This window comes from Phragmites australis, chromosome 4, assembly GCF_958298935.1.
Source record: "Phragmites australis chromosome 4, lpPhrAust1.1, whole genome shotgun sequence".
Classification (NCBI taxonomy): domain Eukaryota; kingdom Viridiplantae; phylum Streptophyta; class Magnoliopsida; order Poales; family Poaceae; genus Phragmites; species Phragmites australis.
This window is the reverse complement of record NC_084924.1, coordinates 16,264,249-16,281,543: the sequence shown is the minus strand read 5'-3', so window position 1 is coordinate 16,281,543 and position 17,295 is coordinate 16,264,249. Positions and strand designations below refer to the sequence as shown.

Below are 17,295 nucleotides of genomic sequence, written 5' to 3'. Positions count from 1 at the left end.
CAATAAGGTTTCGGGTGGCGCGACCACTTGCATGACCACTCTGCAACCTCTTGGACCTCTAGACCAAGTGCAAACTTCTTCGACCACGCCCAATCTTCTACTTTATTGATCGGTTTCATCATCGAATTGGTCAGGTCATCTCCACTGCTTCACCTTGCTACACCGGTCCTCCACCGCGTCAAGCCAACACTACTTTCTTGTCTCCTTGTCTTCTGTAGTTTTGGGTACTTTAGTGTCAACCTATCCGAATTTTATGAAATTTACTCATATTGGAATGATAGAATCCAAGATCATGTCTTATCTTATAAGTAGTACATTTTTTTCCATACTGTCACATCTTCAACGGTGTGCTGAGCTTAGCGTTAATTACTACAAGTCACATAGGGTTGCATGCAGGGAAGGTGCATGCATGATAGCTCAATATTTTGAGCATATATAGATGCATGGTACGATTAAACAAGCCATGTGGCCGCTCCACTTATACGCGTGCAGAAAGGAAACAAAAGATCAGTCAGAATAATGTTGAACACATAATGCATGAAAGCATGTATAACACATAGCTACACTACTACAAAGGGGGTTAAAGGTAACGCTCTATCAATACCGGTTCAATAAAAACCACAACAAAAGATGCATCAGTATCGGTTCTTAAACTCTCGTACGTGAACTATGATGGAATCGCTAAGAACCACACTGATACCTGATTATTAGTGCTAGTTCGAACCACAATCGGCACTGATGCGAACGTATCGAAATTTCTGTTATATGGCGTTTTGGCTCAGCTCACGTCCATTCGGCTCAGCTCGCGTCCTTTATTTCTTCACCACCTCCGTCACTCTCTTACCACCTTATCTCTTCCTCTCTCTCTCCCTCCCTCTGCCTCTGAAGAGCAATAGCCCACTTATCGAGCCCATGCTCATCGAGAGCGCCAAGCTCTACGAGCTCCTAGCCACCACTCTAGCCTCCTCTCTCCCTCTCTCTCTCTCGAACTGGATCTCCTCCTCTCTCCTGATTTGGGGGCACCGTCCTCCTCTCTCTCTCTCACACACACACACCTCTTTCCTTTCCTCCACAACCACAAGCAGACTCGGGCGGCAGGCGGCTCGAGCGTAGGAGAGGGCGGAGGCTGGCCTTCGAGCAGCGTGTGGCTCAAGCGTAGGAGCAACGTGTGGATGAGATTGTGTTCTTATGTACCGGCAGAGATGAGTATTCTTTCCATTTGATTTGATTATTTTTTGTGTTTAAGATGAGTATATGGATGAGATTGTGTTCTTATGTACCGGCAGAGATGAGTATTTGGATGAGATGAGTATATGAATGAGATTATGTTTTTATGTACCGACAGATATGTGAATATGGTGAGATTGTGTACGTTCTTGTGTTTGAGATGAGTATATGGTCAGAGCTGGCAATAGGAGCGGCGGCGGCAGTGGCTCGAATGCCGCTCCCGCTGCTTCTATTTTTCTCTTTTTTATTACTGAAAATAGCATTTGTGTCTGTTAGAAATAGTTGAGATTCTCCTTGTAACATGTGATAATGCTGTTGGTGGTTCGGTTGGACTGTTCTAGAGATAGAGTTAGAGATAGATTTCTTCTCAACCAAGTTGAACAACAAACCAACCAAACACAACAGCCTTGTAATCCTATCGGCTTTTGCCACTATATAACATGTACCCGTGGTGAACCGAGTTTGGTAACCACGTTTTCCCTATCTTTTACATGGTAATCAGAGCATCTTCTTCCTAATACATCTACCTTCCATCCCTAGTCGCCAATGGCGTCATCATCCAGCTACACCCCGCCAACCCTTGGTCCCCCGGTCTCTGAAAAATTGACCAGGGACAACTTTCGCCTCTGGAAGGCGCAAGTGCTCCCAGCCATCCGTGGAGCCCAACTCATGGGCATCCTTGAAGGAAAATCTCCAGCACCTCCCAAGACCATCGAAGAGGAAGATGCTGTGAAGAAGGAAGTCATCGTACCCAATCCGGAGTACGACAGATGGCTGGCGAAAGATCAGCAGCTTCTAGGCTACCTGATCAACTCGGTCGCCAAAGACGTCCTGGCGCAAGTCGCCACACTGGAGTCGTCGGCCGATCTCTGGAAGGCGCTTGAGAACATGTTCTCTGCGCACTCCAGGGCGCGGGTGTCCAATCTGCGCGTGCAACTCGTCAACCTCAAGAAGGGATCCATGTCTACATCGGCTTACTTCACCAAGATGGTCGGGATCAAGGACGAGCTTGCTGTAGTTGGTAAGATTATAGATGATGAGGAAGTTGTAAATCAGATCTTGAATGGCCTTGATTACGAGTACAACCCTTTTGTGTCTTCTATTCTTGGGCGAGCTGATCCGACTTCCTTGGATGAGCTCTATGCCCAATTATTGGCATATGATGCGCGCTTGGAGTTGTACCAGGATAATCAAGGAGGAGGAGGACAGTACAACTCCTCGGCTAATGCTGCAAATCGTGGGCGCGGTGGCTCTCACGGTCGCGGCAGTTACCGGGGGCGCGGTCGTGGTAGAGACGGACCACAATGCAGCAACAACTCTGGTGGAGGAGGATCCTCCAAGCAAGGAGGCCAAAAGTCCAATTCCAAGCCCATTTGTCAGATCTGCAAGAAGGTCGGTCATGAGGCGTCAATCTGCTGGTATAGATATGATGAAGATGAGGAGCAGCCAAATGACAAGACAGCATGAGCAGCAACCGTGGGCTATGGAGTAGACACAAATTGGTACATGGATAGTGGTGCTTCGGATAATATCACTGGAGATCTAGAGAAGCTATCTGTTCGTGACCGCTATAATGGACGTGATCAAGTGCACACCGCAAGCGGTGCAGGTATGAAAATTAGTAATATTGGTAGTACTATTTTACATACCCCTGTTAGAAACTTGCACCTTGATAACGTCCTTCATGTTCCTAGTGCAACAAAAAATCTTGCTTCCGTTCATCGTGTAACCTCTGATAATAACGTGTTTCTTGAATTCCATCCTAATTTCTTTCTTATCAAGGATCAGGAAACGAGAAGAATCCTCCATCAGGGTAGATGCAAAGGTGGCTTGTATCCCTTGACGTCCCGGCCAGTACAAGAGGACGCAAGGAAGCAAGCCCATGGAGTCAATAAACCGTCGTCCTCAAGATGGCATAGCCATCTAGGTCACCCTGCCTCTCCTATCGTAGATCGTGTTCTTAGAGAGAATAAACTTTCTTTCATTAGTAGTGAGAATAAAGAGTCTATTTGTGATTCCTATCAAATGGCCAAGAGCCATCAGCTACCTTATTCTATATCAACCAGCATATCTACAAGTCCTCTTGATTTAATTTTTTCGGATGTTTGGGGTCCGGCTCCTTTATCTGTAGGTTGTCACTCTTACTATGTTAGTTTTATTGACGACTACAGTAAATACACCTGGATATATCTTCTGAAAAAGAAATCAGAGGTCTTCCAAGTTTTTCATAACTTTCAAAACCTTGTTGAAAGAAAGTTCAATAGAAAAATTCTCTCTATGCAAACGGATTGGGGGGGGGGGTGAGTATCAAGGGTTAAATTCCTTCTTTCAAAAGATAGGCATCTCGCATAGAGTCTCTTGTCCTCATGCTCACCAACAAAACGGAGCAGCCGAGCGCAAACACCGCCATATAGTGGAGGTTGGTTTGGCTCTCCTTGCAAATGCCTCCGTGCCTCTAAAATTTTGGGACGAGGCGTTTCTCACAGCAACATACCTTATTAATCTCCTCCCTAGCCGTGTGATCAAGTATCAAACTCCTGCTGAACGCCTTCTCAAAGAGAAACCAGATTATAACTCCTTGAGAGTGTTTGGATGTGCGGTGTGGCCAAACTTGAGACCCTACAACAATAGGAAGCTCGCTTTTAGGTCCACGCGATGTGTTTTTCTTGGCTACAGCGCCATGCACAAAGGTTTCAAGTGTCTTGAACCATCTACAGGCCGAGTCTACATCTCTCGTGATGTTGTTTTCAATGAAACAATTTTTCCTTTCGCTCAACTCCATCCTAATGCAGGAGCTCTTCTTCGCAAGGAGATTCTTCTTCTTCCACAAAATCTCCTCTCTACAGGGGGTGTAGATAGTACTAATCCAATATTTACTAATCCTACTGTTGAGATTGATGATGTGCAGGAAAATTTACAAGAAAATTTGGCCTCAAATGGTTCACACAGCTCTAGCGGCATGTTCTTCCCTCCGGCCGCAGCAAATCCCGGTGGTGGATCCGATGAAGATCGCCCTGCTGATTCCCCTGCGGTGTCAGGCGCGCGATCCCAGGAGGATACGGCTCCTGACGGCGGCCGCACGGACTCGGCGTCTGTCGGGCGTACGGGAACCAGCCCCGACTCGACGCGTGGGGGGGGGGGGGATGGACCTGCGCCCCCTACCGCGCCAGTGCCCCCTGGCCCTGCTTCGACGAATCACAGCACGCCAGCCAGGCGATTGTCTCCTGCGGCAGGCGGATCTTCTACACCAAGTTCTGGATCGGGTGCGGCCACGCAAACTACTCCGCCTGTTCCTCCGTCTTCTCCAGCGCCTGGTCCAAGCAATCTAGATGCTGAGGTCCAGGTTCCACCTGAGATTCAGAGACCGAGGACACGACTGCAGGGTGGCATTGTGAAGCCCAAAAAATTTCATGATGGGATAATTAGGTATGGAAACTTTTGTGCGACAGGAGAACCGAAGAATATACAAGAAGCTTTTGGTGATCCAAAGTGGAAGAAAGCCATGGAAGATGAATATCAAGCTTTGTTAAAGAATCATACTTGGCATCTTGTTCCTGAGAAAGAAGGTAAAAATCTCATTGATTGCAAATGGGTATTTAAGATTAAAAGAAAGGCAGATGGGACTATTGACAGGTATAAAGCCCGGCTAGTAGCGAAAGGTTTTAAACAACAGTATGGCATTGATTATGAGGACACCTTTAGTCCTGTAGTGAAAATTGCTACTGTCAGGCTTGTTTTGTCTATTACATTGTCTAGAGGATGGTGCCTTAGGCAACTAGATGTACAGAACGCGTTCCTTCATGGTGTTCTGGAAGAAGAGGTATATATGAGACAACCTCCAGGTTTTGAGAGTGCAGATGCACCACTTCTTGTGTGCAAGCTTGACAAGGCCATATATGGATTGAAGCAAGCGCCAAGGGCCTGGTATTCTAGGTTGAGCTCTAAACTTATTGATCTTGGTTTTAAGACTTCAAAGTCAGATACATCACTCTTTATATATCAAAAGGGACATGTGACAATATTTATGTTAATATATGTTGATGATATAATTGTTACTAGCTCCTCTCAAGATGCAATTGCAGCTTTACTTAGAGATCTCAAGAAGGACTTTGCCTTGAAGGATCTTGGAGAGTTACACTACTTTTTAGGTATTGAAGTGCGCAAAGAAAAGGATGGCATATTGTTGTCACAAGAAAAATATGCAAGGGAAATTCTTTCTCGTGTTGGCATGAAGAACTGTAAGGCATCTCCCACACCGTTGTCATCTACAGAAAAGTTGTCGTGTCATGAAGGAACAGCGCTCAATTCTGAAGACAACACGAGATACAGGAGTATAGTTGGTGCACTCCAATACCTTACTCTCACAAGACCCGATCTGGCATATTCAGTAAACAAGGTGTGTCAATTTTTACACTCTACTACCACGGTTCATTGGACTGTTGTTAAGAGAATATTGAGGTATGTGAAGCACACGATTGGTATAGGCTTAAAGCTGCAGAAATCTAGTTCAATGTTGATTAGTGCTTTCTCTGACGCTGACTGGGCTGGAAGTATTGATGATAGAAGATCCACTGGAGGCTTTGCTGTTTTCTTTGGTGCTAATCTTATCTCTTGGAGTGCTAGGAAATAAGCAACGGTGTCTCGGTCAAGTACCGAAGCAGAATACAAATCTATGGCAAATGCAACAGCTGAGGTAATTTGGCTAGAATCTTTGTTGAAGGAACTTGGAATACATTTGCAGCAGCCTCCTTGTTTATGGTGTGATAATCTAGGAGCAACTTATTTATCTGCCAACCTAGTGTTTCATGCTAGAGCAAAGCATATAGAAATTGATTTCCACTTTGTTCGTGAGAGAGTCACAAACAAGCAACTACAGATACGGTTGATACCTTTTGGAGATCAGCTAGCTGACGGTTTTACAAAGGCATTACCAGTCCGCAAGTTTGAAAACTTTCGAGGCAATCTAAATCTTCAAGGCAAGAAAAGTTTAGATTGAGAGGGGCTGTTAGAAATAGTTGAGATTCTCCTTGTAACATGTGATAATGCTGTTGGTGGTTCGGTTGGATTGTTCTAGAGATAAAGTTAGAGATAGATTTCTTCTCAACCAAGTTGAACAACAAACCAACCAAACACAACAGTCTTGGTGTAATCCTATCAGCTTTTGCCACTATATAACATGTACCCGTGGTGAACCGAGTTTGGTAACCACGTTTTTCCTATCTTTTACGGTGTCGAGTGGACAATCGACACTGATAGTTAGCATTGTCAGTGTCGATTTAAGAGTGTCGGTTTTAAAACGGCCAGTTTTTTAATCGTACTAATAAATCTTAGTTGTACTAGTTAGTCATGTATATATATCATACATACTTTTTTAGCTTTTTGCCTTTTGCCAAGTATATGTCCTTATTTTATTAATATCAGAAAATCCATATATGTTAATTTTGTTTATACATGCGCGCAGCTAGCAAGCTATAGGTACATCTTTTCCTTTTTTTTTTGTATCGTGCATAACTGGGCCCTCCCCTGAATTATGAGTGAAGCATGCCTCCCTACGTAGCGCGCAAGCTACAGGTATATCTTTTCTTTTTATTTCTTGTATCGACCGTTTTAGAAGTATATTTTTTATATGTTTTCACGGATCATTACTATGGCGAGCGCCCTTCGCGTACCGGCACTGCTTAATCATGCACACGCGATCATGCTTGCATGGCGCGAATTAACAAATCAGAGCAGCATTCGTTCAATCATGTTTGCATGCAACGACTACGTACTCGATCTTCATGCAGATCTGACAGATCCCTGAATCTGATTTCGCACGATATTATATATTAGCGTACGTATCTAGGTTGCATGTATCTTTTTCAGAGTTGATCGACGATATAGATCTGTTGACGATCGAGCTGAGTACGGTGTGAGTGGCAGTCCAGCAGTGTGCATGGGTACGCACTTCAAACAACAATCTAAGAACGACAAGTCTCGCTTTCACGCGACAGGACTCGATCCCCTACGTATCTTAACTGAAGCAATCACAAAGCATGCACCTAGCTTGTTTCCAAACACTTAATTTCTTTTACTAAATGAATGTCTTTATTCCAGCCTCACATAAGACAATTGTTTCCAAATACTTAATTACTTCGGTAAATAGTTCTACCTTACTTCTTAGTTGCAGTAGATAGATGTAGCTAAGTGCAAACGGCCAAAAAAATTACTCCTGTGTCGCGCGCCAGTGGCATGCATGGCGCCACACCTCGATCGATCACATCATGCAGATAGAGGTGGGACTTGGGCCAGGTCGGGCCGGCCCGACCCAATCCCTTCGGGCTTTAGGCCTTTCGGGTCGTGCTAGGATGGCTCGATAAACTGTTTGGGTCGGACCGGGCTGGCCCAATCCACCTTCAGCTAGGCCTAGATCCGGCCCGAATGCACGATGGGCCTTATCGGACCGGGCTGGCACGGGCCTAGCACCACCACACTCCACCGTGTGTGAGGGCGCGAACCCATTTTTTACCGGGTCAGACCGCCCATTGGGCCTCATATCAAGGCCCGGCCCGACCATAAATCGAGTCGGACTGACCCGGTCCATCAGTGCTCGGATCGGGTCGGACTTAAGCTGCATCGAACCGTACTGAACTCGGACCGACCTAAAAAATACGGCTCAAAGTCCCAGCTCTACATGTAGATAATGCATGCATGGGCAACACTTTGATAACCATCTCACTCTCTTGTCCTCGTTGCAGAAATAAGATTGTAATAAATCATGCATGCATGTGAATGATAAATCTAGCTAGTAATAGGTCGCTAGTTGTCCGTGCACGCATCAAAACAAAACTAGTGGCAGTACGTTTATTACTTTGATCGATGCATGCCGGAGGGAAAATCGCACATCACGATGTGGTGTTATATATATATATATATATATATATATATATATATATATATATATAGCGCGTGATCAAGTAGAAAACATTTTTCTCAGCCACGTACGCCGGTAGGAGAATATATCATATATGAACATCCAATGCTCCGCTACATTGGCAGATCTATGAACTAGGAAAAATCAAAAGTTCGGTGTATACCTATACAATACTTTTGTAGTTTTCCTATACCGCAGGGGACTGAAATTTTTTATTCTTACACGATTGCCTGCAGGGGAACTTCGGCATTTAGGGTTCATAGAGGATATTTTAGTGGTTTATGAGGCATCTCCTGGCTTAGGGATACCTAGATAGACAAGTGGACTAGTAGTGGTGATGAGTGGTGGAGGGGATGGCAAGGTGACGAGGCATTGTGGACTGTGATGTGATGGTGGAGGATCACGGTGGGTAAGGTTAAGGTGAAGAAGATCAAAGACGATAAGCTATGAGACGCTGGGGTTGCCACAAATCCGACAATATGAACAACACTAGAGATAAGAAGAGGGAGTAGCAGGACAAACTATGGAAAGAGAGTAGAGTCGGGAGGAAGAAAAAAACGTTCTAAAGAGGAATACAGTTGGATTTCGTGATGATAGCTCCGACATATTTATTGTATTTTTTTTCTTTCTAAAATTCACTCACCTGATGTATAGAACCTTATATAGTCTAGATATAACTAAGCACGACATGCTCGTTATCACAGCGGCCATTCACACACGAAATTTCTTCCATACTTTTTTTTTTTGACTCTAATTTCTTCCATACTTACGGACGACCTATCCACGTATATATGTGATGAGAGATTGCCTACCTACCTAGGTCGGTTGGTTGGTTAGTCCCGTCCATCCACAGTGATGGTGCCGTTGGTTGGTTAGTCCCGTCCATCCACAGAGATGGTGCGGCGCGGCACCGCCGTCACACGTGTGCGCGCATGCCACCACACGCGGCCCCGCGCGGTGTCACGCGCCGCCTGCGCACGCTGCGCCTTTTGTTCGTTGGTTTGCTCGGATCGGCCCCATGCATCCATGCACTCATCACTCGGCCCTTTATCGTGTGTTTTGGATGGGTGGATGAGTCATATAGAAAATGGCTATAAACTTTTCTTACTTTTTAGTTAGGTTCACGAATTTAATAGGATAATTAGGGATAAGAGAAATATTTCCTGATATCTTGGATGGGCTCATCCAGCTGAAATCGGCCAGCGAAGCCATCCAACTTCGCTTGTCCCGTCGTCCGTGCTTGTGCGCTTGTACTGTGTGCGTTCGTGATTTTCAATTAATTCTTGATTTTATTTAAAAGTATAAAAGTGATGTAAATTTTTTAAATGTTTTTATGAGAATACTAGAGCACACTGATAACTCATTTTAATAAGTTTGATAAAAAACATGAGGTAATATTTAATTAAAATTCTCTAAAGAAACCTATTTTTTTTAACTTATAGTAATTTTTAATGCCTCAAATAAATTCCTAAAATTCTAAAAAATCACTAATATTCTTTTCATGTGATGTATTAATTTATAAAGTATTTTCAACCCTAGGTTATTTGGTAAAAAGCTGAGTTCTTTTGTAATACTCCATATATATGCATTTTTACCATTTCATGTGATATTATCTTTTTAATTTAAATTTAAATTTAAACAAATTCAAACATACACAAATACATTCAAATGCTTATAAAATGCATATAAATATGAGCAAATCATCATATCCACTCTAATCCTACTAACCAAACAGAAAACTGACTTATCATATCCACTCTAATCTCACTAACCAAACAGAAAATTGATTTATCCCATCTATCTCAACCAAACTGAAAATTAGATCATCTCATTAAAAAAATATAAATGACCCTATACATATTTAACTTCATCTTCCAACCAAACACACCATTACGTATTCTAGAGATAAAAAAATTATTTAATAACTATAAGGATTTCATAACAACGCCGCACTCTCGGTTGAGCTCGAGCCTCCGCGCTCTTGCCACCCCGCTCCGCCGATGGCATGCTTGCGTCACCACGCCCTGCCGAGATCTCAGTCGAGCGGCATCATTCATACTCAATATATCCACACCACGAGCCTAGAAACAAATCCCATGCACAATCATTTATTTACGTACAGAAAAATATAATTATGCCGTCTATAGGGATAAAAACAAATTGGAACGGTTGGAAAACCCTCGTAATTGTTTGTATTTTCACATTTCTTAAAAAACAAGAAAGCCAAAAATGGTACATACTCGAAAATGTCGAGATATAAAAGACAAACCAATCTGAACGGAAACATGCCGGTATAAGTGGGAACAGATAATTCAAACTGGGAATAGTGACCCGTAGAATCATGACTTCAAACATCAACGCGATAAGTAATTAATTCACACCAACGAAAGTAATTCATATCATATACGGATAGATAATGTAATGACAAAAGTCTCAACTAAAAAATAGCCACCATGTCATAAATCGAATTCTCGATATAACATGCAGTCACATAAAGACTAGAGACTGGGCTACTGGGGTCTGGGTGAAGTTTGGGACAGGGGTGGTGTTTGAGCTAGCCAACTGAGCTGGCCTATGAGCTACATTGTGATTTGTGAAGTTTGGTCTTAATTGAAAAAAAATAGAAAACTCCCGATTAAAAAGGGGATACCGATAATACGGTCGGGAAAACAGTAAAACACTTTTCCTCATGTTTCCGTGTAAGTCTCAAAAATCCTAAAACAACCAAGAAAATATAGAGAAATGGATTGAAACATGGTTGAGATTTATTCCGTCTATTTTTATCCCTAGCCACCGAGACATGCACCTTAAATCCCAAGCTTAACAGCTTGAGCACCGCGAACATGGCTGCCATGGCAAGCCACCCTCCCATGATGAAAGGACAATGATGTCACATAGAGGGATGAACAGACGATTTTGTAAAAGTTCGTCCCCTTTCAAAATTTGATCTAAACTTGCAGCGAAAATAAACTAACAGATTTTTCACAAGTGAAAAACATAAATATGCTAGGCTCAATAAGTGCACAATCGCACTAAACAAATATGAATGTTGCAATCCTAGGGCGTGACAAAGATTATTCAAATCTGTAAGATATGCAACAAAATTCTAATTGGAAATTCTGAAATCACTATGCACTGAATGTTTCAGCACTGTTCATTGGGACTTCCGATTAGCGCAAAACAACATATTTGAATATCATGAGATTAACTCAATGCACATATAGATAAGCATACAAGCATGAATATTAGGATAATACACAAGAGTAAGGAAATACGGAGACAAATGATTTTTACCGAAGTTCAGATATCCACCGATATCCTACGTCTCTATTGAGGAAGCTCGGTCACAATTGAGCTCGGTCATTTTCAACCATTTTCCTCACGAGGTTGCACACATGCACTCTTTGTCTCCACTATGGCCAACTCTTCCTCCACTCTAGAGATGGTGAGTTCTGCAACCACTTTCAGGCCTCCTCATAATCTTTACTTGAGGAGATCGCTGGCAAACCATAGCCGAGTTGTCTAGGACACGGTGGTCTCCAAGAGTAACAAACTCCCGAACTTACGCACGATCAACGTCAAGTGTTCAAACACACACAACTAATGGGAGACGTGCGAGCAACCCAAACTCCACACACCTCACTCTATCCTCATTAAGCCACAAAAGCTTGCTTCTTACAAAATCTTGATAGAGAGGAGAGGAGAGCACTCAAAGGTGGAATACTAAGTTCTAACACCTCTCACAAGCACCACAAAGGTAGCAAAACTACTTCCAAAGCTTTGCACCACGCAAGAAGACGAAGGGATATAAATACCTCACTTTGAAAAACTAGCCGTTATAGAGCATCCTGGCCTAACCCAGAACTTCCAAATCCTAAGTCAAAACTTCTGACTTAGGTCAAAAAATTACAGTTACAACTGTTCTTCTATTCAAAAGTTAATCGAACTCAAAACTTCCTGTCCAAAATAGGAACTTCCGGTTTTATGAGAAAACCAAAACCGAGAGCTTCCTTCTGGGTTGAACCTGGAACTACTGACTAACTTAGAACTTTCGGTCTAAAACCGAAACTTCCGATTTCAGTAGAGCTGACACTCTAAAAAACTATATTTTAATCCCGATGTCCGATTTCGATGATTTTGGACTCTATGAAAAGCATATTCAGAGGGCCACACCTCCCTACTAAATTCATGATCTCAACCAAATTGAATCAAAACTAGGAACACTCCGAAAATCGATTCGGACACTTCCATCTATTGTACAAAGCTTAATCCCCCAAGATTAAACTAGGTACAGCATGAAACATGCCAACCACCACTAAGGCTTGACCACAACCACTTTTCACCACTAAGGCTGACAACAATAAAGGGTTGGTTCTAAAACACCTTTTGAATACCCTTAACTTGTAAAGCGCACTCTCAACACAAACACATCCCGCACTAAGCACATTATTTGAGCACTCAACACAACAAGCGAGTAACACTTTCGATAGCCCCTCTTGATAGTACGACTATCGATCCTATAATCCAGTCTCCCACCAAACTCCTTGAGAGTGATAAAACTAGAAAATATATTCTAGTTATACTTTTACCTTAAGCAATCCCATCGGACTTGACGAACACATGATCTAAGTCCCGACGCTTCTCATAGCTCTTCAAGGCTCATCATAAACCCCTCTTCTCTTGATGATGATAATCATCCTCGCTTACATCTTGATCTTCACTCAGTCTGTGGAAACTTAATGAAGCTCTCTTGATAGCTTTCCATGAACAAAGCGTAAGAGATTTCACTCTTCGCGTCATCTTCATTTGGTTCACCACCAAGGTATAAACCACAAGCATCAAGTATATAAGATGTTCACTAAAGTTGTCTTGATCTTGCTTTTCCAACTTGCCATATTGAATATGTCAATTCAACTCATGCATTCTTATGGAACCTAATCCCAACTCATTCTCAAGCACAAAGCACATATGTTAGTCCATAAAACATAATTGACAACTTTATACCTTAAGTCACTTGATCTTCACAAGTAACTTAGCATTCACTCTTATTGTCAATCTTCATATGCTTCTCCTTTATCTCATGAGCATCACCTGGAGCTCAATGACATCGATGTATTTCTTTGATCTCATAGCATTCCTCAAAGGATCCATGCTTGATCACTTATGCATCTCCTATGGAACAATCTACTAACAATTCTAAACATAATTGTTAGTCCATATGTGTCGAGGGTAAATCCCTGACAGTGATTCCGGGGTATGTTGGACAGTGGGTGCGTGAACGGTGTTTCAGGGACTGGGTGTGTCTATGTGTAGATGATGGATTCGGGGACACCAGGGATTATACAGGTTCAGGTCTCCCAGAGGATAACAACCCTACATCCTATGTTTGTGTTATAGTAGATCTCAGTTGGTTACAAACGGTGTTCTAGCAGTTTGCCAGAATTGATCTATCTTGGTTACAGACAGGGTCCTGATCCCTTTATATAGTAGGGAGAGGGAGAACTTATATGCGGGACTTACACAGATGACCTCTGCTCATTCTAATATCCCACTCAACCCATCATTACGGAGTAACAGGCATGCCAACTTGCTCTGATGACAATGTATAGCGTGCTATCGTGCGCCATCTTTGCTTAGCTCGTAGAGCCTTATCTTGCTGCATTTAATGCAACAGGACGGAACAATGCGCTTCTACACCGTCCCCGTCCGCCTGCCTCTCCGCGCCGTTCCCGTCCACTTGCCTCTATGCTGTCCCTGTCCACTTGCCTCTGCGTTGTTCCCGTCCACTTGCCTCTCTGCGCCATCTCCATCCACTTGCCCTGCTAGATGGCTAACAACATCCCATCTATCGTGTGCATTGCGCCGGCCTGTAGAGTTTCACTCCATAGCCTTTAATGCTATGGGATAGGACAACGCCCCCTACATCGCCCATGACCTTATTCGTCGGGGCTGGTGCCTGGTGAAGAGAAGCGTTTGGGCGAGTGTCCAATCCAGTCCCGCGACCAGGGGGGCTAGTCGTGGGTTTGTGTGAAGGTGTAGCGAGATTGGTCGCTGGAGGCTTTGCACTGGTCGTGGTAGCTCATCGACCGATTAGCATTTTTAGGATATGTTCCCCTGGTTGTTTGCATCCTTCGTGGGGCCTGTTAGCCAGGGTACCCCTTTACTTGATACACCAACAGTAGCCCCCAAGCTCTCTCGTGATCGCGGTTCGGCCTGATCCTACCACTTGGGTCCCAGGCCAAACATAGTTCGCCCTAGGAGTGGTTATTGACGCCGTCCGTCCTCAAAGTTCAACTTTTGAGTTCTGCATCATGGGGGGAGGTTTCAAGTGCCCTGGGAGAGAAGAAAGGGGGAGGCACATTTATCGTCGTTGGACCTGAAGGACTCTTGGCTCTTTCTGCATGCCCTCTCGGGTTTCGAGGGGTTTGAATGTTGTGTTGGTTGGGATGCCGCTGTAGTCTTTTTAAAGGATGGGTGTTTGAGGGTCCTTCGAGTCCTCCTCTCGCATTCTTTCTTTTCTTCAAGCCCTTTTGTACCCAGAGTCCAGTTTCTTTATCCCGTCTCGCGCTCGGCTCCGTAGTGTAGACAGACCCAGAGGTCATGGGGCGCACCCCTCCCTTCTCACCAGAGAGGTTGATGATTTTGGATGAACCGGCGGAGGGGGATTTACCTCCCACCCAGGATCCGCCTGCCGTGGTGCTTCCGGACGAGGCTTTTATCGCGGTCGTGGTCGCAAGATCGAAGCCAATACTTGCCTAAATGGCGCCCGCGACCATCAAGCTTACGTCATTCTACAGAAAGCCGTCCTCTGCAGGGCTGTCCTGGTCTCCTGCTCGGATGGATCCTCCGGCTGATGTCATCGATATTTCTGATGATGAGGAGGGGATTGATTGTGGCTTTCTGGAGAAGGAGATCGATGAAGAGGAATAATTGGAGAAGTGAAATGGAGGTCTTCGGGGTGTGCTGGGGCCAATCAATAGCTCCAGCAGGGCCTTTGCGTTGGTCGCGCATGCTGGCCCCTACGGTGGTCACCGTCCGATCCCCGGAGTGGTGAGCTGCCGTCCTAGGGAGGAATATAAGAGGTTCCTTGAATCGTTCAGGGGCAAATAGGGGCGAGGGTCCGGCGGGCTTTTTGTGCCAACCTCACGCTAGTCACTAGAGTCAGGGAGGATAGGGCAGGTAAGTATTGGGATAATTAGCCCGATTGGGTGTAACTAGTCGGCTTGTAACGTATCCTCCTCTTGAATGGAAATTGCCCGGGTCATACAGTGTCCGTCTTTGTTTCGGCCTCCTCCCAGACCCTTGATAATGGTCGGAGGATAAAAATGGAGTCCCACGGTTTTTTGGATGGATTGGCCTAGACCAATGTTGGGAGTTTTTTGGGAGAACTTTCCTGGTGTTGATGTGGAGGATTGGTTCAGCTTGTCCCATCGTGCTCGTTAGTGAGGTTTTTGGCGGGTAGAACAGCCATAGCTTGACAAGTCCATCGGTGGCGACCAGCGCTCGACCCGAGTGACGACTTGTGGCCTCGTTGTCGTATTTCTGGCTGCTCATGCCCATGTTATCGCATGAGCCTACAGGATGGGGCTTCGCCCTGTTCGAGAGTCTGTGGCCACTTTGTTGTTTGTTGCCCTGGTCTCCAGGTTCGGTAGTGGTCGTCAAGCGTGGTCATGTGCTGTGGTCGAAGAACCAATTTGTGGGGAGTCCATTGTTGGTCGGGAGATCCTGCAAAATAGGGAGTCTGTTTTTTTTTTAATTTGAGAACTTACAGGTCGTATTCCACGCTCATCCGGAAGATCCTACAAAATAGAGAAAACAGATCTGTTTTCGAGCAACCCTACACATAGAACTTGCGTAATAGGGCAATGTTCCAGGAGTTGTGTAATTCACGGCTGTCCTCCATGGCTAACTTGGATCACTTTGTAGGGTCCCTCCCATTTGGGAGAGAGTTTATTCTGACCAGCTTTATTCTGAATTTGCCTAAGGACGAGGTTGCCTATGACCAGTGTTCATTGTCGTACCCTTCGGTCGTGGTAGCGTCTGAGGCTCTGCTGATACCAGGCGGCTCGAATCAGAGCACGATCGTAGAACTCTTCGATCAGATTTATGTTGTCCTCTCGTCGTGCCACTTTGTCGTCGTCCGAGTAGTTGTTGACTTGGGGTGACTGGAGGGTGATTTCAGAGGGGAGCATGGCTTTTGCGCCAAAGACCAAGAAGAAAGGGGTTTTGACTTTGGCCCAGCTGAGGGTTGTCCGCAGCGACCAGAGTACTATGGGTAGTTCGTCCACCCGATGTCTTGAATAGCTTTTAAGCTGATCAAAGACTCGGGTTTTTGATCCCTTGCAGTATCATCCCATTTGCCCTCTCAATTTGTCCGTTGCTTTGAGGGTGAGCCACATATGCATAGCAAACCTTGGTCCCAATTTCCTCACAGTAGTCGTGGAAAGCACTACTGGCGAATTGAGTTCCGTTGTCCGTGATTATGTGGTTTGGACTGCCAAACCGCACTACCAGCCCTCGTATGAACTTAATCACTGCTGCGGCGGTGATTTTCCGGATGGGTTCGGCCTCGATCCACTTAGTGAACTTGTCGATTGCCACGAACATGAACTCAAAACTGCCTGGGGCTCTAGGGGATGGTCCCATGATATCGAGCCACCAGACAGCGAAAGGCCAAGAGAGTGGTATGGTTTGCAGTGCCTAGGCTGGTAGGTTGGTATTTCGGCCGTGGTACTGAGACGACTCGCACAGTTTCACCAGCTCGCAGGCATCCTGGAGGGCAGTGGGCCAATAAAATCCTTGCTGGAACGCTTTTCCGACCAGGATGCGATATGAAGTGTGGCTACCACATATGCCTCCGTGGATATCAGAGAGCATTGTGCTCCCCTCTTCCTGGGTGAAATGAACTAGATGTCGCCTAGAGGGGGGGTGAATAGGCGATTCTTGCAATTTAAAAAACTTGACAGCCGGATACTCCGGGTTATACAGAACCCAGATACTCCGGCCTTATCCGGATACTCCGGATTATACAGGAAATCAAAACTGAATAACTGAAGAGTAAAACTAGGTGATTCCAAGGGTTACCGCAAGTTCTAGAGGAGGTCTAAATACTTTATCACCAATACCCTGCAGTCACAAGCACACTAATGAGTAGA

The 17,295-nt window shown here is 44.7% G+C and overlaps 1 non-coding gene across 1 annotated transcript; it reads left to right on the top strand.

Moving 5' to 3' along the window:
• Nucleotides 1-2,253: 2,253 nt before the first annotated feature.
• On the top strand, nt 2,254-2,392 carry LOC133917170 (small nucleolar RNA Z247). The gene has a single exon (XR_009909580.1). It is a non-coding gene; the product is annotated as a small nucleolar RNA Z247 (small nucleolar RNA).
• Nucleotides 2,393-17,295: the final 14,903 nt, after the last annotated feature.